At 32.9% G+C, this 23,021-nt stretch overlaps 1 pseudogene; it reads left to right on the forward strand.

The window, feature by feature from the left end:
• The first annotated feature begins 1,553 nt into the window (after positions 1-1,553).
• On the forward strand, positions 1,554-21,825 carry LOC141492255 (tripartite motif-containing protein 59-like; annotated as a pseudogene).
• Positions 21,826-23,021: the final 1,196 nt, after the last annotated feature.

Below are 23,021 nucleotides of genomic sequence, written 5' to 3' on the forward strand. Positions count from 1 at the left end.
TCAAAATTCAAAAATCTGCCTTTTATTTATACAAAGTCAAACCTTTCATACTTACTTTCTACTTTCTACAGGCTTTATCTAACTTCCATACTTCACAAATGGTAAAAAAAAAACCAAATAGTCTCTATATGTCTTTTCATTTTTCCTTGCAACACTTTTTGTCTTTATACAAATCTTTTTAGAACCCATTACTCAGACTGAATTACTTACATGTTCCCTTAATATACTGTTCCATTATTTTCCCATGAACTCTTTTATCAATATCAGACAAGAAAAAATAATTTTAGGGACAATTTCAATACAATCAAGAGAGTTAAGAGCCTCCATCTTCTTGTACTCTAAAACAAACACATATAAAACACATAAACAGAATCAGAGCACTTTGAATCAAAGAGGCCCCCAAACTCTGGGGAAAACCCCACCTTCCTCTCACACTAGAGAAAATATTAGAGAATATTCCATTTATGACAATACATTTTTTCCATTCCATTCAAGGCATTAAGATTTAACACTTCTAGATTTTAAGTGGTATAACTTTTCAAGAGGCAATCAAAAATCCCTCAGCCTAATTGGAAAATCTCCTGTCCCCTTTCTTCAAAGAGAGTAAACAAATAACTGCTTTTTAAGGAGAGAGTCCCAAGTCTTTGATGGGGGTGGGGGGAGTGTAAACATCTGGTTTTAAATCCTCACTTGACCCATAATTTAATGCTATAAGTAATATTATCAGAATCTATATTGATAAACTCCAGAAGCTATAATGTTATGATATCATTTTGGTAAAAGATTAACTATTTAGTTTCACTTTATTTCTTTTATTTATTTATTTATTTTTGACATTACTTAGTACCCAAATTATCTTCTTTAGAATTAGTCTGACTCCATTGTCTTTTTGGAATTTATTTCCCCCAAATTTTCTCAAAATAAAAATAGCATTTATTTTTATGACTTCTTCATATAACATATTTAGTAATATGCACTGTCTCTTTCCTGATACTTTAAACTACAAATAAATTTCCTTTTTAACACTTGTTTATCCAAATATTTTTCAAGTAATTCTCTCTCTCTCTCTCTCTCTCTCTCTCTCTCTCTCTCTCTCTCTCTCTCTCTAGTTAATCCTTTTTTCTAAAAATATTCTTTCTGCTACTCTTCAAGGTTGAAAGATAAGAGCCAGAATTGAAAAGGGGCAAACTGCAGAGAGGGAGAAGGGAGGGGGAATCCATTCTGGGAGAATACCAGTGAAGAAGCAGGGAAGAGAAAAAGTCAAACCCATTTTATCATATTAATATTCATTTATCTGTTCACACACTGTACTCCAATTATGTAGATTCAAAGTACCTTCTACGTTCAATTCTCCTTTCCTTGATAACCATGGAGAACATTCATAAATAGTTTATCAAAGCTATTTTTTTTGTTTTTTTAATTACTTTTAAGCCCTCCTCTTTAGCCAGTATCTTTGAAATATTTGCGTTCTGCCCTGACTTCTTTAGTTCTATAAATAGTTCATTCCATATTATACCTGCTATACCTGTTTGGAAAATGAAAGCAAAAAGCTGATGCCACTTATCAGCTTCTCATCAAGCCACAACCTCACCAGAGGGTTTTCTTCTCCTGAAAGGCTATCTCAGCCTCCGGATGGCTCCAATTCCCAGTACTTTCTTGCCATTAGTGCACCAAATGGTGAATTCCGCTGTCCACCAGGGGAATTAATTTGGCTCAGGAGAGAAAAGAAACATGCATACAGTTGGGTGAGGATGTTAGAAGGAAAACTAGCAGAGCTGTTTATTGATAGTATCAGACAGCATAGAAGATAAAACAGTTATGTCTCTCTAACTTGCACAGGATGTATCCCAGTTCAAGAAGTTCAGGTACAGGGCTATCTCCAAGTGAGGCCACAGATACTGCATTTGTGTTATCACAGCAGAGTTCCACAGAAAGGCTTCAGTTTGAGGGTCACCTAAGCTTGGGCTTTTAGTCATAACTGACTTTAACTCACCTGAGCAACACTCAACATTTCTTGGTTTAGGTATCAGCACCATGTTGGTGTCATAAAGGAGTTTAGCAGAACTCTTTCTTTTCCTATTTTAAAATAGTTTATGTAGAATAGGACTTAATAGTTCCTTTATTGTTTGGTAGAATACACTTTTAAATCCATCTGGACCTGGAGACTTTTTATTAAGAGTTTAGTGATGGTTTCTTAATTTTTTTTCTGAAATGGGTAGATTAAGTAATTTATTTCCTCCTGTTAATCTTGGCACTTTGTATTTTTGTAAATATTCACCCATTTCACTCAAGTAATCGAATTTAATTGTATATAGTTAGGCAAAGAAGCTCTGAAGTATCACTTTAATTTCCTCCTCATTGGTGGTTAGTCACCCTTTTTATTTTTGATACTGGTTATTTGTTTATCTTTTTTCTTTTCTGTAAATCACATTAACCAGATTTGTCTATTTATTGGCTTTTTCATAAATTTAACAATAAATAAATAAATAAATTTAGCATTAATTATGAGATCAATGATTGTCATGCTGTCAATATTATTAATCTTTCCAATCAATGCTTGAATTTAAAATTTAGTATTTAATTGAGGATGTTTAATTAGTTCTTTTTCTAACTTTTTTTTGCATGCACAATTCATTGATCTTTTTTTCTCTATTTTATACATATAAGCATTTAGAAATAGAAACTTTCCCCTCAAAATTGCATGGGCTGCATCCAATAAATTTTGGTATGATGTTTAATTATTATAATTTTCTTGGATTAAAATTATTAATTTTTCTAATATTTGCTGTTTGATCCACCTATTATTTAAAATGAATTTATTTCATTTCCAATTAGTTCTTAATTTTTCTTGCCCTGACACATTATTACATGTAATTTTTTATTGCAGCACGGTCTATAAATTGTTTTTATTATTTCTCCCTGTCTGTATTTCGTTATTATAAGTTTTTTGCGCCACATTACATGGTCAATTTTGGTGAAGGTGCCATTTACTTCTTAGAAACAGGTATATTCTTTTCTATAGTGTTAAGTTTTCTTCAGAGTTCTCTCATATCTAAGTTCTCTAAGCATTCACCGTCTTAACTTTCTTCTTCTTTGGATTGTTGCTAGATTTATTTAGTTGTGAGAGAGAGGCACACTGAGGTCTTCCATTATTAAAATTTTCCTGTCTATGTCTCCTTGTAACTCACTCAGCTTTTGTACTAGGAATTTGAGTGCTATACCACTAGGTACAGTTTCATTACAAATGGTGCCTTTTTTAAGGTGTTTTTTTTTTTGTAAGGCAAATGGGGTTAAGTGGCTTGCCCCAGGCCACACAGCTAGGTAATTATTAAGTGTTTGAGACCGGATTTGAACCCAGGTGCTCCTGACTCCAGGGCCTGTGCTTTATCCACTGCACCACCTAGCTGCCCTCTACTGTGCCACCTAGCCGCCTGAAATGGTGCCTTTTTTAGTATATGCGGTTTCCTTCCTTATCACTTAATATGAGAATGATTTTTGCATTTTTACTTTGTCTGAGATTAGGATCACTAAACCAGATTTTTTTATATCAGCTGAAGCATAATATAGTTTGCTCCAACTTTTTACCTTTAACCTATGTGTATATTTCTGCTTCAAATAATTTTTTGTGAACAAAATATTGTAGGGTTATGTTTTTTAATCCATTTTATTCTCTGCCTCCATTTTATGGGACAGTTTATCTCATTCATTTTTACAGTTATGATTATTAATTCTGTTTTTCCCTCCATGCTATCTTTCACCATTTACATTTCCCTCTTTTCTTTTCTCTTAATTCTCCCCACCAAAATTTTACTACCTTTTGCCGTTGACCTTTTAAAATTTTAACTTTATTTCTTTTCACTTATACCTTCCTTTCCCTTCTATCAGTCCCTAATGCTCTTATCTTCCCCTTTCCCAGTCCCCCTTCCCTGTAGATAAAGTTATATTTTTAAACTGAAGTGGGAATGTACCTTATTCTACCACTGAGCTAAATCTATTGAATATAATTTACTCATTATTAATGTTCTCCCTTCTTTCTCTCCAAAATTTTAAATATTTTTGCTTCTGTGTGTTATTTATCACTCTACTATTATTATTCAGGTATCCTCATAGTTTGATTATTTGATTCCTAGGTAAGCTTTTTTGTTATTAAAATATCATCACAGATTGTTTACTTGATTGCCTGATAGCCAGCATTGACACAAATTGCATCAAATTATTATTAAGATCATTTTCCCTTACTTCCTTTTAAAGTATCTTTCAAGTACATACAATCCTCCTCAAGAGCCAAAGTACCATCAAAGCCATATCATTTCTTGAACTATTTGTGCCCCTCCCCCATGCTTATTTTCTTTCACACTTTAACTGCCCCCACACCCACTCACAATACTTATATATCTGTTAAATAAAGAAAGACCTATTTTCCTTCTCCCACTCTCCCCTCCCCTACCCACCCAGGATACTTAACTCCTGTTAAGTGAAGCACAGGTTAAATCAAACCTTGATATAAAAACCTGCAAGAATCTTAAAATCTTTAAGTACTGGGAGGTTCTGGAGGTCTCATCTGAGAACCTTATAAATGTTTATGAGTTACAGAGTTCCTTGCAGTTTATGATGCCCTCATTAGACAAGGCCCTAAAGACATTGGGATTAAAGAGAGTCAAAGGATAATGTGACACTGAAGATTGAAATTAACAACCCCTGCTTTTCTTCAGGGCATTCTGTCTCAAATATAGTGATGTCATCTTAGACTTCTTCAATTCAGAGATAAGATCTGATTATACCCCTATCCTTAAACTTCATTCTCTTCAATTATATTCTGCATTTTACTAATCCTAAGAGGATAAAAATTCCAAAAAATTTGACATGTTATATCTACCCTTTTAGTGTTGTATAAAATTTTATCGTCTTGACCAACATTTTGTTTTGTTTTGTTTTTTCCTTCCCCTTCTCATGTACCTTTTTTTAAAAATGCAATTCTTGAGTATTATAGTTGGTGATTGAATCTCTATTCAGTTGTAGACTTTGTGTCAGGAAATTCTAGCAGTCCTCTATTTCATTGAGCATCCATCTTCTTCTGTGGCAATATATGCTGAATTCCTCAAGGTAGTAAATTCTGGGTTGCAATCCCAGTTTCTTTGTTTCCTGAAATTTGTGATCCCAGGTCTACTGATCGTTCAGTGTTGAGATTGATTGTGTTTTCTTTGTATTTGAATTGCTTTCTTTTTGCTAATTCCAGTATTCTCTCCTCTATTTGAGAGTTATGGAAGTTAGATATTATGGCCCTTGGGGTTTTAATCTTGGGGGTCTCTTTTTGCAGGCGTTCTGTGGATTCTTTCCATGGTTATATTGCTATTTTGTTCTAGTAGATTTGGGCAGTTTTTCCTTATAACTTCCTGCATGATGGTTTCCAGGTTCTTTCCTTGATCCAGGCTTTCTAGTAGTCCAATTATTTGTATTTCATCTCTCCTCAATCTTTTTTCCAGGTCATTCATTTTCCCTACAAGATGCTTTCATTTTCGTCAATATTTTCAGCCTTTTTATTTGTTTAATGGAATCTTATATTCTTGTACAATCATTGTTTTCTATTTGTTCAATTCTAAATTTTAGGGATTGATTTTCTTCAATTATGTTTTCTGTTTGCTTTTCTAGTTGGTTATTTTTTTAGGTTTTTGAAAGGCAAATGGGGTTAAGTGGCTTGCTCAAGGCCACACAGCAAGGTAATTATTAAGTGTCTGAGACCGCATTTGAACCCAGGTACTCATGACTCCAGGGCCGGTGCTTTATCCACTATGCCACGTAGCTGCCCCGGTTATTTTTACTTTTAATGGAGTTGATTTCTTTGGTAAATTTTTCATAATTCTCCTGCATGACTTTCATTTCTTTCTTCCCTCTGTCTTCTTCCTCTTTTCTTTGGTTTTCAAATTCTTTTTTAAACCCTTCAATGAACTCTTGTATTTGAATTTATAAATTTATATACTTATAAACTTTGTATTTGCATTTAGAGATTGTTTTGATACTTCCCTTGTGAATGATGTTTTCACTACTTTATTCTTCAGACATGGTATTGTTGTTTTCTTTGTCAACAAAATTGTTTCTCATAGTGTGCATTCTTTTAGTTCTTTTGGTCATCTATGCCATTTTAGTTCTGCACCTGGAGTACAAGGAGAATAGATCCAATCTTTATTTTTTTAAATTTTTTATTGCTATTTTTTGTTGTGGCTGGGATCTTATCCCTGGGTTGCTTTTGACCAACTTGTTACCTATACAGTCCAGGCCTTGCCTATGCAGAGGGTTTGTTTGTTTGTTTGTTTGTTTGTTTGTTTGTTTTTCCATTACTTTATGTCCAGGTTCTGACTTACTGACCCAGTCCTGTCTTTTACCCTGGTGTTTTCAGAGTTCAGACTTTGGGACTACAGTACTCCTCACTGCCTTGCTATGTAGCTGCTGGGAGGGAGCTCTGCTACTGTTAAGCTATTGAGACCTGGATTGCACTGTGGTAAAAACCCTCTCATGTCTTTCCTACTCTCCTTACTTCCAGTTTTTCCCCCAAAGAGAGAGACAGACCTTCACTCTAGTAGGGCTTTTTGTCCCTCAAACATAGTGATGCCATCTTATTCCTCAAAGGAGATATTAGACCAAATCATACCCATATCCTCTAAGTCCAGTCTCTTCAGTTATTTTCAAACCCTTAAGTATCATAAGAACTACTTTTTTCAAGACTTATGTGTTGAATCATCCCTTAAAATGTTGTATTTAATTTGATGGCCTTGAGTAACCTTTGTTTTGATTTTTTTTTTGCTTTCTTCCTTGCCCTTTCCAAATTCTTTTTATCCATCTCTTGATTCACATATCTGTTCAGTTTTGGTCAATTTTTCAGGAAACTTTGAAAGTGCTCTATTTCAATTATGATTCATATTTTCCCCCCTGAGAGTATATATTGAATTTTATAGGGTAGTAAATTCTTCATGTAATCTCAGGTCCATTGGTCGTTGATATATGGTATTCCAGCTTCTCCTTTCCTTCAATGTTGAGAACAATAACTCTTGTGTAAGTCTTATTGTTTACCTTTTGCATTTAAATTGTATCCATTTTTGCTGTTTACAATATTTTCTCCTTTATTGAAGAATTTTGAAATATGACTATAATAGTCCTTGAAATTTTTACCTGGGGTCTCTTTCTGTGTATTCTTTTAATGGATACATGTTGTCTTCTTATTCTAGCACATTTGGACAGTTTTACCTGTTAATTTCCTGCGTGATATTTGTCAGTTTCTTTTTATTGACTAGGTTTTCTCTAAAATAGATGATTCATAAATAACCTTTCCTGGATCTATTTTCCAGGTCATTTGTTTTTCCTGAAAGCTAATTTACATTTTATTCAATTTTTCAGCCCTTTTATTTTGTTTGATGCAATCTTATAGTTTCATATATTTATTGTTTTCTATTTGTTCAATTCTAATTTATAGGGGTTTTTTATTCAATTAGTTTTTGGGTTTCCTATTCCAGTTGGTTATTTTTACTTTTAATATAGATGGTTAGTTTGGTCAATTTTTCATAATTTTCCTGCATGACTCTCATTTTTTTTCCACTTTCTTCTTCCTCTCTTCTTAAATTCTTTTTAATCTCTTCTATGAACTTTTGGATTTGAGTCCAATTCATAGACTCTTTTGAGACTTCTCCTGTGAGAATTTTTTTCTGATTTCTTCTTCCAACATGGTTTTGTTATCATCTTTATCTCCAAAGCACTTTTCTTTTGTGAATGCTCTTTTAGTTTTTTTTAGCTGTTCTTTGTCATTTTAGCTCTGCTCTTGGAGTATGGGGAGTATAGATACAAGTTTTTTATGCTGGGGCTGACCCCTTTCTTGTCATTGGTAAAGATGATGCCTATGCAATCCAGGCCTTGCCTTGAAGAGGGTTACTCCTCCATTATGTCCAAATTATGCCAATGCAGTGGTTTGTTCCCAACCCAGTTCTGTGTTTTGCCCCAATAGTCTCAGTGTTCAGACTATTTCAGTTTAGATCCTCCTTGTTGGCTTCCTATCAGGACCTATGCTATTTTTGAGCTTTCAAAACATGGACTGCATTGTGGCTTTCCCCCTCTCCAGTAACACTTGTATTTACTTCTCCTTTTCTGACAAATATTCAGACTTTCCCTGAAGATAGTGCACAATATCTACCATTGAAAGGATCTTTGGATTTTCTCTTTTACTTGGTGGGATCTTTAGCTTTAATGTCAGTGCAGGGGCTTCATTTACTTTTGTTAGGGAAAAGCTCAGGGAACATTTTTAATGAGTTCTGTTCTTTTTTTCAATTAATTATTTTTCTTTTTTAAAGAAGTTGATTTCTTCAGTCAATTTTTCATAGTTTTCCTTCATGGCTCTCATTTCTTTTCCCCATTTTTCTTCTTCCTTTCCTCTTTGCTTTTTAAAAATTATTTTTTGAGTTCTTCCCAAAGATTTTGGAGTTGAGGTCAATCCATAATCTCCCTTGAGATTTCACTTATAGACTAATTGTCACTGCTTTCTTTTCCTGAGATGGTGTTTTTAATATCCCTATCAAAATAATCAATTTCCATAGTTAGCTTTCTTTTTGGTGTTTTTTGTTGAAGCTGTTGTTTTGATTTGGTCTGTATTGTTTCTCTTTTTGTTTTTGCTCATTTTGATCCCTGAATTGTGCTCCAGAGGTACAGAAAGCTTATCCCCAAATGTTTCTTATGAGATTTGAATCTAGTCCCTGGATTATCACTTCTCATGGATTTTGCATATGCAAAGGTTTGTTTCCTCCTTTATACTAATTATTTTCCTTTCCCCTTTGTGACTCCAATGTACTCTTAAACTTCCTCAGGATATTATTACAAATATTATATATAATAATAATATATTATATATTATTATAAAGTCTCTAAGCCAAATGCTAGATTGCACTAATTTTGATCCCCTTCAATGTCTATTAACTGCTAAGTTCAATAGATTTCTATTTTTGGATGTCAATTTCTTCCATATATTCAGCATATTTTCTCTTAATAAAAGCAATTGTAATATATAGGTAAAATGCTCTTTGTCATACACAAAAGCACACACATACAAGCATACATATACAGGTGCATTGCAAATAAATGCTTTATGATATATATATATATATATATATATATATATATATATATATATATATAACATATGTGGTACATACGTATATGTACCTATGAGTATGTGCATATTATTTATATGGTGTATATATGGTGTATGTTTGTGTTATATATGTGTGTAATGTGTATGTGTTTACATGTATATACACAGAATTTATATATATATATATATATGTAAAATACAGATTCAATTAAGTGTGTATTCCTACAATGTACAAAGCATATGTACACATGCATGACTAAAAATAATTACAAAATATGTGAATTTGTAAATATTCATGTTTTGGTAAAGGATCATCCTTAGAAACATAATAATTGCCAAGGGCAATAATAATAACCAAATCTTGTATGACTCTAAATTTGTCACTTTTCCCATATATGATAATATTTGATTGATCGATGTGTGAGGCTAGTCTTTGTGTAAGGTTAAAATCTAAGTAAATGTCAGGATTCTTGTCACAAAAGGAGTCATATCTTATAGTATGCTAAATGGATATACTCATATAGAAAATTATAGGAAAAGGAATTAGGAACAATTTTCAGTTAAATATAAAGATAATTCAGAGACTAACTCTGCTTGTAGTTGAAAACTGAAAATGTCAGTAGAGCTGATTTCATCACAAACTACTAATTCTATATCATCAAATATAATGTTTTGCCAACAGATTGGAGGGTTATTTTGAGTTTTTGCAAATTATCACTAATACTTTGACATGCAAAATGCTAACAATCAAATTATTAATTAACTATTCTCTCACACCTGCTATTCTTACAATCCTTTATATTTTCTTCAATTCCATTTTTCTTCATTTAGAACCAGTTTTTAAAAAGCATTTGGTTTATAGGCAAAGAGATAAAGATCTAAGTGGTGAAGCAATTTTTGATGAGTTCTTCATATATATATATATATATATATATATATATAATCACAAAAAGAAGACTTAATTTATCACTAGGACTCTACCCAAATATTTTAGTAATAAAATCTCCTAATAACTATGTGCCCAGTGAAGTATTAGATGCTACTATGTTTTTGTTATGATAAATGATTAGAATATTATTTTTATACACTAGTGCAGGTTGAAGTAATAAAGAAAAATATGAAATTAGTCATATTTATCCACTTTACCACTTAAAGTTTAAATATGCTATGCCACATTTCAGACTTCATTTGAAAGAAGGCAGCATGATCAGATGGAAATGATATAGGTGTAGTAATGTTCTCACAACTGAATGATCTGCAAGGATTTGCAACTCAGAGGACAATCATTTCCTCTTTGAGCACTCATAATCTTTGATTTGAGACGTATTAAGGAGAACAATACATGAGAGACACAGGAAAGATTGCTTACAACTAAAAATGTAACAGAAGTAATAGTAATGAACCCCACCGAGTGTATGAGCTCAACTATTTTTGCTATGATTTGATTCTTTCATTTTCTATCTTTCTCTTACAGACTGCTGATTTCCCTTTAAGACTTCCTGAAAATTACTCAAATAAGCTTTCTCCTTTACATATCTTCATACACCAAAATTGTTCTCAGAATTGAGATAGCATATTTCTTCTTCTAAACCATAATTCCCAGAGTGCCAGCAAGTCCTCAAACCTCTTTACACTCTAAAGGAGATTCCAAAGAAGTGACTTTAATGGATGATGTTTAAAGCTTTTTTATAAACTTTGAAACTATGTGATTTTTCTGTGCCTATTTTCCCTTATTTATAAAATGAAAATGTTAACTTTTATGTTGCAAAGGTAATGCTCCAATTTGGTATTCTTTGAATCAATTCATTGAATGTATTCATTTTGAAGATATGTAACTATAACCATGCCCCCATACATTTTGCAGAATTATTTGTAACATGTTCTTCAGATACATCTGGTAACTGTAGAGACCCTTAAGAATTCCTCTGAAATATCCTAATTAAAGAACTACAGTAAAACCTGAAAATAGTATGGAAGAAACTAGGCATAAATCCACATATCACACCCTATACCAAAATAATGTCAAAAAGGGTACAAGATTTAGACATAAAGAGCGATACAATAGATAAATAATAGACCAAAAAATATTCTATCTGATCCAAAGGGATAAACTTATGATCGAAAAAGAATTAGAGCACATTATAAAATGCACAATGAATGGCTTTGAATATTTCACATTAAATGTTTTTGCACTAATAAAATCAATGCTGCTGAAATTAGAAGAACAGCAAAAAGCTGGGAAACAATCTTCACAACCAGGAGTTCTGATAAATGTCTCATTTCTTTTCTTTTTTTTTTTTTTAGTTTTTTTTTTTTTTAGTTTTTTGCAAGGCAATGGGATTAAGTGGCTTGCCCAAAGTGAGGCCGGATTTGAACTCAGGTACTCCTGACTCCAGGGCCAGTGCTCTATCCACTGCGCCACCTAGATGCACAAAGTTCTCATTTCTGAAATACATAAAGAATTATATCAGATTTATAAGGTTACAAGTGTTCCCCAAAGGATAAATGGTCAAAGTATATGAACAGACAGTTTTCAAATAAAGAAATTAAAGCTATATATATATAAGCATATTAAAAATGTTCCAAATCACTATTGATTAGACAAATGTAAATTAAAACAGCAATGAAGTATCATGTCACACCTATTAAATTAGCGCAAATGAGAAAAAGGAAAGATGATCATTATTGGAGAGGTTGTGGGAGGATTAAGACATAGATGCATTGTTTTTGGAGTTGTGAACACATCTAACCTTTCTGGAGAGTAATATTGAACTATTCCAGAAGAATAAGAATACTGTTTATACCCTTTCAACCCAGGTATTCCAATTGTAGGACTATATCCAGAAAAAATAATGTTAAATATAGGACAAGTCCTACATGTTCTAAAATATTCATAGCACCTTTCTTTGTTGTGGCAAAGAAATGAAAATTTAGGCGATGCCCATCAATTTGGGAATGGTTAAACAAGTTGTGGCACATTAATACTAGAGAATATTATTGTTCTACAAGAAACTAGGGAAGCATGGAAAGACTTACAGGATCTTATGCTGAGCGAAGGAAAAAGAGCTTAGAATTGCTCATTCCATCAGTGCAACAATTTGGGACAATTTGGGGCTGTCCTCAATGGAGAATACAATCTGTATCTAGAGAAAGAACTGGTTAGTTTGAACAAAGACCAATGACTATTACCTTTAATTTAGGAAAAAACCTGATATCTTATTGTCTGATCTTGCTGTCTCTTTTACTTTATGTTTCTTCCTTAAGGATATAATTTCTCTCTCATCAAATTCAATTTGGATTGCTGCATACCATGGAAACAATGTAAAGACTGGCAAATTGCCTTCTGTGGTAGGTGGGGCAGGGAAGGAAGATTAGGGGAAAAATTGTAAAGCTCAAAAATAAGTAAAATCTTTAAAATATAAAAAAGAAAGGAATAGGAGTAGACTGCAACAATATTATGAGATGAAGAACCTTGATGGTAGCAGCTCCTCTCCACAATCCAGACAGATAGGACAACTATATTTGACTGGGAATGGACTTTATTATCCCAAGGCAGAGGAAGTAAAACAAAACAAAACAAAACAAAACACATAGGAAAAAACACCCCTCCTGAATCTGAAGAATGCTTTATGAAAATTTGGGGTTTTTATAAAAAGTGTCTACCTCTTTCCCCTTATTCTAATTCCTCATACCTAAAATTACTAATTTGCAAATATATTTAGCAAAATATGTATGTAAAATGCTAATTTGACTGTTCCCTACTGAGGGGAAGGGGGTGAAAGGAAGGGTGCAGGGAAATTTTGTAACTTGGAAATATGCACGTACTAATGGAGGAAAATAAATAAATAAATAAATTTAGGAAAAAAGAACTACAATAGAAATCATTCACCTTGATATTTAAACTTTATCTATCAGTTTTGCTGTGAGATATATAATTGAAAAATATCAGCAAGGATATCACTTGCTGGTGATGATGTTTATTACCCTGAACATTCTAGTCAGCAGCTCAGGTGATAATAACCTGTTAGAACACCAGTTGGTGTGTTGCCACTTCCTTACTATAGGCTAGCATCATAGTTACAGATGAAGTTGTGAGTACATAGGTGAAAGAAAATGATTTTCCTCCAAAATGTCTTGTGTGCTTAATTGACAATCTGGAAAGATGCTTGTTTGCTTATTTAAAAGTTAGAGGATTTGATTTCCTACCAAGATTTCAGAGAAAAGCTGGGCAAATTGCTAATCTCCTGATCTTCCCTCAAAAATAATATGAAAGAGTGTGCTGGAGCCAAGATGGTGAAAGGAGATGATCATTTCTTAGGAAGAGGGAAAGAGTTAAAGGAGAAAGGAAACATTTTATATGGTAGTAGGGAACTACGAATGGAGGGAGTTATAATCAGCAATGGCAACAGTGTAAAAATATGGAAGAGTTTTTGTAATGGACTTATCATAAAGAATGTGATCTACCTGTGACAGACCTGGGGGTGTAGTAACACAGAATGAACCACATTTATTATTATTATTATTATTATTATTATTATTATTATTATTATTATTATTATTATTTTTGGGGGGATTCAAGGGCAAATGGGGCTGAGTGGCAGGGTTGAGTGGCTTGCCTGGGGCCACACAGCTGGGTGATTGTTGGGTGTCTGAGGCCAGATTTGGATCCAGGTGCTCCTGACTCCAGGGACAGTGTCACTGTCTGCTGTACCACCTGGTTGCCCCAATCATCATCATCATCATCATCATCATCATCATCATCATCATCATAATTATTATTATTTTATTTGTGGTCTTTTTTTGTGTTTGAAGGTCAATAGTGTTGGAGTGACTTGCCCAGGGTCACATAGCTGGGTGATTGTTGGGTGTCTGGGATCGGATTTGGGCTTTGGTGCTCCTGACTCCAGGACTGGTGTTCTGTCCACTGTGTCACCTGGCTGCACATATTATTATTATTTTTTTAACTTTAATTTAATTTTTTTCTCGTTCCTTTACTTTATCGCTCATGTGGGTATTTTTTTTTTTTTTGGAAGGAGGGGGTATTATGGTTACTCTTAAACAAGAATATTTTAGTAACATATAAAAAACATCATTTATTCAAAAATAAAAATGAATGAATGAATGATCAAAGAAACAAATAAATAAATGAATCAATCAATCAATCAATCAATATGAAACAAACTACTTAACAGTATTCTGAACCACATTACTCAGAAAGAGAAATTAGGAGAAGCAGATCTACTTCAAGTTTTGTCCTTCAGGATCATGGGTGAGCTGGCCAGAGAGGGTGGACTCTACCAGGAGCACAGGACATAGTCAGAGCCTAGGAACTCAACTAGTTTGATCAGTGAGGTGGGTGAGATCCTCATTCTCTGAAAGTGTGACCAGTCTGATCAGAGACAGGGTAGACAAGAGTCTGAGAGCTCGATTAGTCTTGTCAGTGGGGCAGACTAGGGTCTGAAAACCTAAAAGTAGACAAGCCTGAATGGCCAATTAGGGACCAGAGGTATTGGTTGTGGCACTGAAGCTTGCTGGCAGAGGTGGCATGAGAGTTCCAGTGCTTCATTTCAGCTGAAGTTTCTTCCAAGAACAAACAGAATTACAGCCCACCTCTACCCCAGTTCTGTGAGAGTAAAACTTCCCTCAGCTGTAAATTGGAAGTGCAATTACCTTGCACTAGGGCAAACTCCACCATTGATCAGAGATAAAAATACTCAACAACTTCATCCATCCCTTCCAACTTAAGGGCTAGGTCTCAATTTAAGGTCACTGACAATCCCACTTCAGAGAAAGTAACTAACACAGCCCTCTGGCCAGTCCATTTGGAGTTACTAAACCCAGTGAGTAAATCCTCTAGGGATATTAACACCAAACCTCTGTGAACCAGCCCATTACTAAAATAAGGTCCTGGTAAAATGAAGAAAAGCCAGAAAAAAAAGGGGTGTCCATAGAAAAATTCCTAGAAGGAAAATGCCCTAAATCAGAGAGAGCTAGAACCTCTGAGAGAATTTGATCTGGTCTCCAGTACAGAAGGACTTCCTTGATGAAGTCAGGAAGGAGTTTAAAAATCAGTTGGAAGATTTGAGAGAGACAATTAATGCCTTGCAAGAAGATTGCAAATCATAGGAAAATACAACTGGACAAATGTAAAAAAAGAAAATAATTCTTTCAAATCCTCAATTGGTCAAATGCAAAACTCTTTCAAAAATAGAACTGACAAATTGGAATATGAATTGCAAAAGAGAAATGAAGAGCATTCTTATCTAAAATAAAGAATGGAGACTATGGAAACCAATGATTTCATGAGGCAGCAAAAGCCTGTTAAACAAAACAAAAAGTTGAAAAAATAGAAGAAAATGTAAAATACCTCATCAGCAAAACCCATTACCTCAAGAACTGATCAAGAAGGGATGACCTGAGAATTATTGGTTGTCCTGAAAACACTCAAGAGGAAAAAAAGCCTGGACTTAACATTACTGGATTTGGTGATGGAAAAATGCCCTGATATCATGGAACCAGAGGGCATTGAGGTTATTTAATGAATATATTGATCCCATCTGAAAAAACACCCTAAAATGGAAACACCAAGGAATGTTGTGGCCAAAATACAGAATTATGAGATAAAAGAGAAAATACAGAAAGCAGCCATTAAGAAAAAAAAAAAAACTTAGATACCAAAGAGCCTAAATAAAGATTACACAGGACTTAGCTGCACCAACATTAAGGGATCAAAGGGCCAGGAAGTAGATATTCTGAAGATCAAGGGAGCTTGGAATGCAGGTAAAAATCCAATACAGAGCAAAACTGAGCCTTTTCTTCCAGGGGAAAAGATGTACATTTAATGAAATAGGAGACTACCAGAGCTTAAGAGAAAATTTGGATGTCATAAAGGTGGTTCAAGAGACACATGAATAGGTAAAAAAAGGAGATGGGATAAATGAAAAAAAAACTGATATCCAATAAGATGAAACTGGCTATATACCCACGTGGAAGAAAGATTCTCACAACTCTAGAGAATTATAACTCTACTAGAAAGAATATATTTAGCCAGTAATGATGGACACTCATGGCTTTTTGGTGACTCAGAATGATTTAAAAACAACACCTCCTTAAAAAAGGGTACATTAAGGAGAGTGGAAGGGGGAGGAGCCTGAGTGGGAAAAATTTAATTACATTAAGAGGTAAAAAAGAAATATTTTATAAAAGGGGAAAATGGAGGAGTTAAGAACCACCTGAATCTTCCTATTGTGAGACTTGTTTTAAAATTAACTTACATACTCAACTAAGTTAAGAGACTAATCTTAGCTTTCAAGAATTTAAAGGGGAAAAGGGGAGGGAGGAGATGGGAAGGCATGAGACGGGGAGGGGGAGAAAAAGGGGAACTAACAGAAGGAAGGAAAGGAAGAAGGGGAAAATGGAAAGGTGAAAGAAAAGGGGGGTTGATATAGGAAGGAAAAACACTGAAGGTGGTGGTATCCAGTGGCAAAATACTGGTGAATATGGATAAAATGAAAAAAGGGGGGGGGATAGAAACAGATAGAAGATAGCATGGAGGGAAATAAAGAATTAATAATTATAACTTTCAATGTGAATGGGATGAACTGTCCCTTGAAACATAAGTGAATAACAGAGTGGATTAAAAACCAATATCCTACAATATGCTGCTTAAAGAAACTCATTTGAAGCAGAGTGATACATATAGAGTAAAAGTCAAAGATTGGAGCAAAATATATTTTGCTTCAACTGAAATGAAAAAAGCAGGGTTAGGAATCCTTATCTCAGAAAAAGCAGTTGCAAAAATAGACAGCATTAAAAGAGATAAGGAAGGAAACTATATGATCCTAAAAATTACCAGAGACAATAAAATAATTTCAATACTAAACATATATGCACCCAATGAGATAGCATCTAAATCTAATTTCTTAGAGGATAAGTATAAAAAGATCCAGGAAAACATAGACAACAAAACTCTACTAGTGGGAGTCCTCAGCCTCCCACTCTCAGATTTAGATAAATCTATCCATCAAATAAATGAGAAGGAAGTTAAGGAGATAAATAAATGTTTAGAAAACATAGATATGATATACTTAGATATGATATGAAAACATAGATATGATAGACTTATTGAGGAAATTGAATGGGGATAGACAGGAATATATGTTTTTTTGGCAGTGAATGGCATTTACATAAAATTCAACTATGTACGAGGGCATAAAATCCTAATGATTAACTGCAGAATGGCAGAAATATTGAATAAAAATCATATGCAATACTGGACCAAGGAGATATAGTGCCAAAACTAATTGGAAACTAAATAACCTCATTTAAAAAAATGAGTGGATCAAACTACAAATCATAGAAAGAATTAATTATTTCATCCTAGATAGAGACAATAATAAAACAACATACCAAAACCTATGGGTGGCTATCAGGGGAAATAATATATCTTTAAATGCTTACATGCAGAAATTAGAGAAAGAAGAAATCAATGAACCAAATATAAAGCTAACCAATTTAGAGAATAAACAAATTAAAAATTCTCAATTAAATCCCAGATTTAAAATTCTAAAAATTAAAGGAGAAATTAATAAAATCCAAAGCAAGAAAATTACTGTGCTAATAAATAAAACCAAGAGTTGGTTTTATGAAAAAAACAATAACATTGATAAAACTCTGGTCAATTTGATTTACAAAAAGAAAAAGAAATCAAATTGATAGTATCATAAATGAAAAAGTTGAACTCACCACCATGAAGGGGGAAATTAAACAAATAATTTAGAAGTATTTTGATTATTTTAACTGTATGCCAATAAATTTGACAATGTAAATGAAATAAATGAATGTTTGCAAAAATATAAGTTGCCCAGGTTAAGAGAAGAGGGAATTAAATTTCTATATAACCATATCTTAGAAAAATTCAAGAAGCCATTATTGAACTCCATAAGAAAAAAAATCTCCAGGGTCAGATGGATTCACCATTGAATTCTATCAAACATTTAAAGAACAATTAGTGCCAATTCTATATAAATTCTTTGCAACAATAGGTGAAGACTTTACTCTGCCTAACTCTATGAGACCAATATGGTGCTGATACCTAAACCAGGAAGAGTTAAAACAGAGAAAGAAAATTATAACCTGTCTCCCTTATGAATAAAGATGCAAAAATCTTAAATAAAATCTAAGCAAAATGATTCCAACAAATTATCACTAGGTTAATACATTATGACAAAGTAGAATTTATTCCAGGGATGCAGGGTTGGTTCAATTTTAGGAAAACTTATTATAAATAATTACTTTAATAACAAACCTGTCAGAAACCTTATGATTATATAAATACATGCTGAAAAAACTTTTGACTAAACACAGTACCCTCCTTAATAAAAACACTAGATAGTGTAGGAGTAGTTTATTCCTTAGAATAATAAACAATATCTATCTGAAGCCCTCAATAAGATGATATGTAATGGGGATCTCCTAGAGGTATTCCCAATAAGATCAGGGGGAGAAACAAGGATGACCACTATCACTACTACTGTTCAGTATCTTATTAGAAATGTTAGCCTCAGCAATAAGAGAAAAAAAGAGAAATTGAAGGAATTAGAATTTGCAAGGAAGAGATAAAAATCTCACTGTTTGCAGATGATATAATGCTATATCTAGAGAGTCCCAAATAAAATATCAAACTAATAGTAGAAATAATCAACAACTTTAGGAAAGGCATAGGATATAAAATTGATCCTCGTATGTCCTCAACATTTCTATATATGGCTAGCAAGATAGAGCAAAAAGAACTAGAAAGAGAAATCCAATTCAAAGTAATCTCAGACAATATAAAATACCTGGAAGTCTATCTTCTAAGGCAGACTCAAAAACTTTTTGAAAATGATTATAAAACACTTCTCCCACAAATAAAATCAAATTTAAATACCTGGGCAGACATCAACTGCTCATGGATAGGACAAGCTAAAATAATAAAATGACAATTCTACCAAAACTAAACTACCTGTTTAGTGCCCTACCATACAAAATTCCAAAAAATTAATTTAATGAGTTAGAAAAAGTTGTAATTAAATTCCTATGGAGAAATAAAAAGTCAAGAATTTCCAGGGATTTAATGAAAAAAAGTGCAAGAGAAGGTGGCTTATCCGTACCTGGTCTGAAATTATATTATAAAGCATCAGTCATTAAAACTGTCTGGTATTGACTAAGAAACAGATTGTTGGACCAGTGAAATAGACTAGGTGCAATAGCAGGAAATGATTACGGTAATCTGCTATTTGATAAATCCAAAGAGTCCAGTTATTGAAATAAAAACTCACTCTTTGTTAAAAAAAAAACTGTTGGGAATATTGGATGATAGTATGGAAGAAACTTAGATTAGATCAACACCTCACAACCTTTACCAAGATAAGATCCAAATGGATACAGGATTTAGACATAAAAAAACAATATTATTAGCAAGCTGGGAGATCATGTAGTAGTTTACCTGTCAGATCTATGGGAAGGGAAGCAATTTATGATCAAGGAAGAGATGGAGAATCTCATTAAAAAACAATCTAGATAATTTTGATTACATTAAATTAAAAAGCTTTTGCATAGATAAAAGCACTGTAATCAAGATCAAAAAAATGTAGTAAATTGGGAAATAATTTGTTCAACTAGTATTTCTGACAAAGGACTCATTTCTAAAATATACAGAGCACTGAGTCAAATTAAAAAAGACAAGCCATTACCCAATTAACAAATGGTCCAAGACTAAGCAAAGGCAATTTACAGATGAGGAAATCAAAGTGATCCATAGTCATATGAAAAATTGCTCTAGAGCATTACTTATCAGAGAAATGAAAATTAAAGCATTTCTGAGATATTACCTCACACCTCTCAGATTGGCCAGTATGACCAGAAAGGATGATGATCCGTGCCGGAAGGGATGTGGGTAATCTGGGACACTAGTACATTGTTGGTGGAGCCATGAACTCATCCAACCATTCTGGAGAGAAATTTGGGAACACCCAAAGGTCAACAAAAATGTGCATACCCTTTCACCCAGCAATACCACTGATAGGTATATACCCTGAAGAGATGATGAAAAAGGGCAAAAACATCAATTGTACAGAAATATTCATAACAGCCCTGTTTGTGGTGGCAAAGAAGTGGAATTGGGTAAATGCCCTTCAATTAGGGATTGGCTTAACAAAGTGGGGTACATATATATATATATATATATATATATATATATATATATATATATATATATATATTATGGAACACTATTGTTCTTTTAGAAACCAGGATGTGAATGGGAATTCAGGGAAGCCTGGATGGATTTGCATGAACTGATACTGAGTTAGATGAGCAGAACCAGAAAGACATTGTACACCCTAACAGCAACATGTGAGTGATGACTAACCTTGATGAACTTGTTCATTCCATCAGTGCAACAATCAGGGACAATTTGCACTATCCGCAAAAGAGAATACTGTTTGTATCCAGAGAAAGAATCATGGGGAACAAAGACCAAAAACCATTAACTTTAATTTAGGGAAAAAACAAAACAAAACCCTTTTATCTTATGTACTTCTGCTATCTTTTACACTATATTTTTCTTCCTTAAAGACATGATTTCTCTCTCATCACATTCAACTTTGGTCAATGTACACCATGGAAACTTTGTAAAGACTAGTAGACTGCCTTCTGTGGAAGAGAGGGGAGGGAAAGAAGACTGGGAGAAATAAATAAACAAAATAAATAAATCTTAAAATAAACAAAAATAAATAACTAATTAAATATATATATAATAAATAAATGGATGAATGAAGAAAGAAAGAAAGAAAGAAAGAAAGAAAAGATTAATTAATTAATTAATTGAAATGAAATCTTAAAAAAAAGTTAAAGGATCAGGGCAGCTAGGTGTTGAAGTGTATAGAGCACCGGTCCTGGAGTCAGGAGTCCCTGAGTTCAAATCCAGCCTCAGACACTTAATAATGAATTAGCTGTATGGCTTTGGGCAAGCTACTTAACCCCATTTCCTTTGTAAAAAACTAAAAATAAGTTAAAGGATCAGAAATTTTATTTTGAGTAAATTGTCAAAATAATAAATTAACTGTCTTTATCAAGCTTAATGATATGTTGGTTTTGAAAACAGCTGCTTTTCTATCTCCTTTTCATGATATTAACAGTGCAGTTCATAAAGAATACTCTCCCCAAGTTCAAAGAATGAAAGAAATAAAAAAGAATAGAGGCTAGAATTGATGTCATTGACCACATCTTTGGGAGAGGAAGAATTAACCCTTAATTCCTGGTAAAAATATACTATGTTCATCAGTGGGTACAAGTTTTGAAACAAAGAAAACTTCCTGACATTAAGTATCATGAAACTGAAGGAAGAATGGTTAAGAACCAAAATTGGCTGTATAAAAAAATTTATAATTCCAAAAATAAAGATTTCCTCCACATAACACAATGTTCCTCAGCTAATAGGGGGGAAGAAAATATAATTTTTGAATATTTTGTGCAATTTTGAAATGACAATATTTTCAGTGATGTTACAGTTCATGTTTTTGTTTAACAAACATATGCTGCCCATTTTAAATCATGTGAGTTCAGTCTATTTGTCAGAAATTTCTCAGTCTTTGTATTATACTTTTTCTAACAACATGGATACAGTTAAGGAAACAGTGTTCCTAACATATAATTAAGGGATTAATGTGTGACACTCTATTTGTTTCTGAGAATTAAAATATGAATTATGTTTACCTCTCTCTAATAAGTTCTTTAATTGGCAGTGGGAAGTTGGACATATATTCTGAATAGAAACTCTATCATTTTCCATTGAAAGCATCAAACAGGGTAAAAAATTACCTTTATTGCTTTGTCAAATCTTCAGATGTCATTTTTCGTTAGGGGTGAAACAAGAACAAAGAGAGGAATGATTGAATGTTTCAACTTTGAGTTACTCAATGTTGATTCTAGTTTTCTAATTTTTTTGAATCAATATTATGTTAAATTTTCTCTTCTATAATTATAATAGAGTCTTAATAGTGACTTTCTTAAAAATATGAGTGGAGAATTAAATTTGAAAATGAAATAAAAATAAAATATGCATTTGGTTTTATTTGTAATTTATATTGGAAAGATTTCTTCATGCCAAAATATGTGCTTATGCAATCTGACACCTACCAGACTGGTTACTATTTGAAGAAAGGTAAATACCGGATGTTGGAGGAGATGTGGAAAATTTAGGACACTAACTTATTGTTGTTCAAATTATGAACTGAAACAATTATTCTGTTGAGAAATTTGGAATTATGTCCAAAGGGCTACAAAACTGAGTATTTCAGCTGACTTAGGAATTCCAGTATTGCAACAAAATAGAAAAATTATTATACATACAAAAATATTTATAGCAGCTCTTTATGTGGTGGTAAACAATTGGAAATTGAGAGGATTCATCAAAGGGGGAATGACTGAAAAATTTCTAGTATATAATTATGATGGGACACTATTTTGGTATAAGAGATGATAAGCAGGATGGTTTCAGAAACAAACTTGGAAACACATATGAATGTGATTAATGTGAATTGAAGTGAATAGAAGTGGTAGAATATTTTAGGTAGTAGCAATATTATACAATGATCAACTGTGAGTGACTTGGCTATTCTGATCAAAGCCATCATCCAAGATAATTTTGAAGGATTTTAGTTGAGAAATATTATTCTTCCACAGAGAAAAAAACTGATGAAATATGGATAAAGAAGCAGCATACTTCTAATTTTATTTTTTATTTTATTTTTTGGTCTGTTTATTCTTTTTAGATATGACTAAAATAGAATAATATATGTCATAATTTTTCATGTATAATCTGTATTAATTTGTGTTCCTTACAAAAAAAGAG

Source organism: Macrotis lagotis, chromosome 6, assembly GCF_037893015.1.
Source record: "Macrotis lagotis isolate mMagLag1 chromosome 6, bilby.v1.9.chrom.fasta, whole genome shotgun sequence".
Taxonomy (NCBI): Eukaryota; Metazoa; Chordata; class Mammalia; order Peramelemorphia; family Peramelidae; genus Macrotis; species Macrotis lagotis.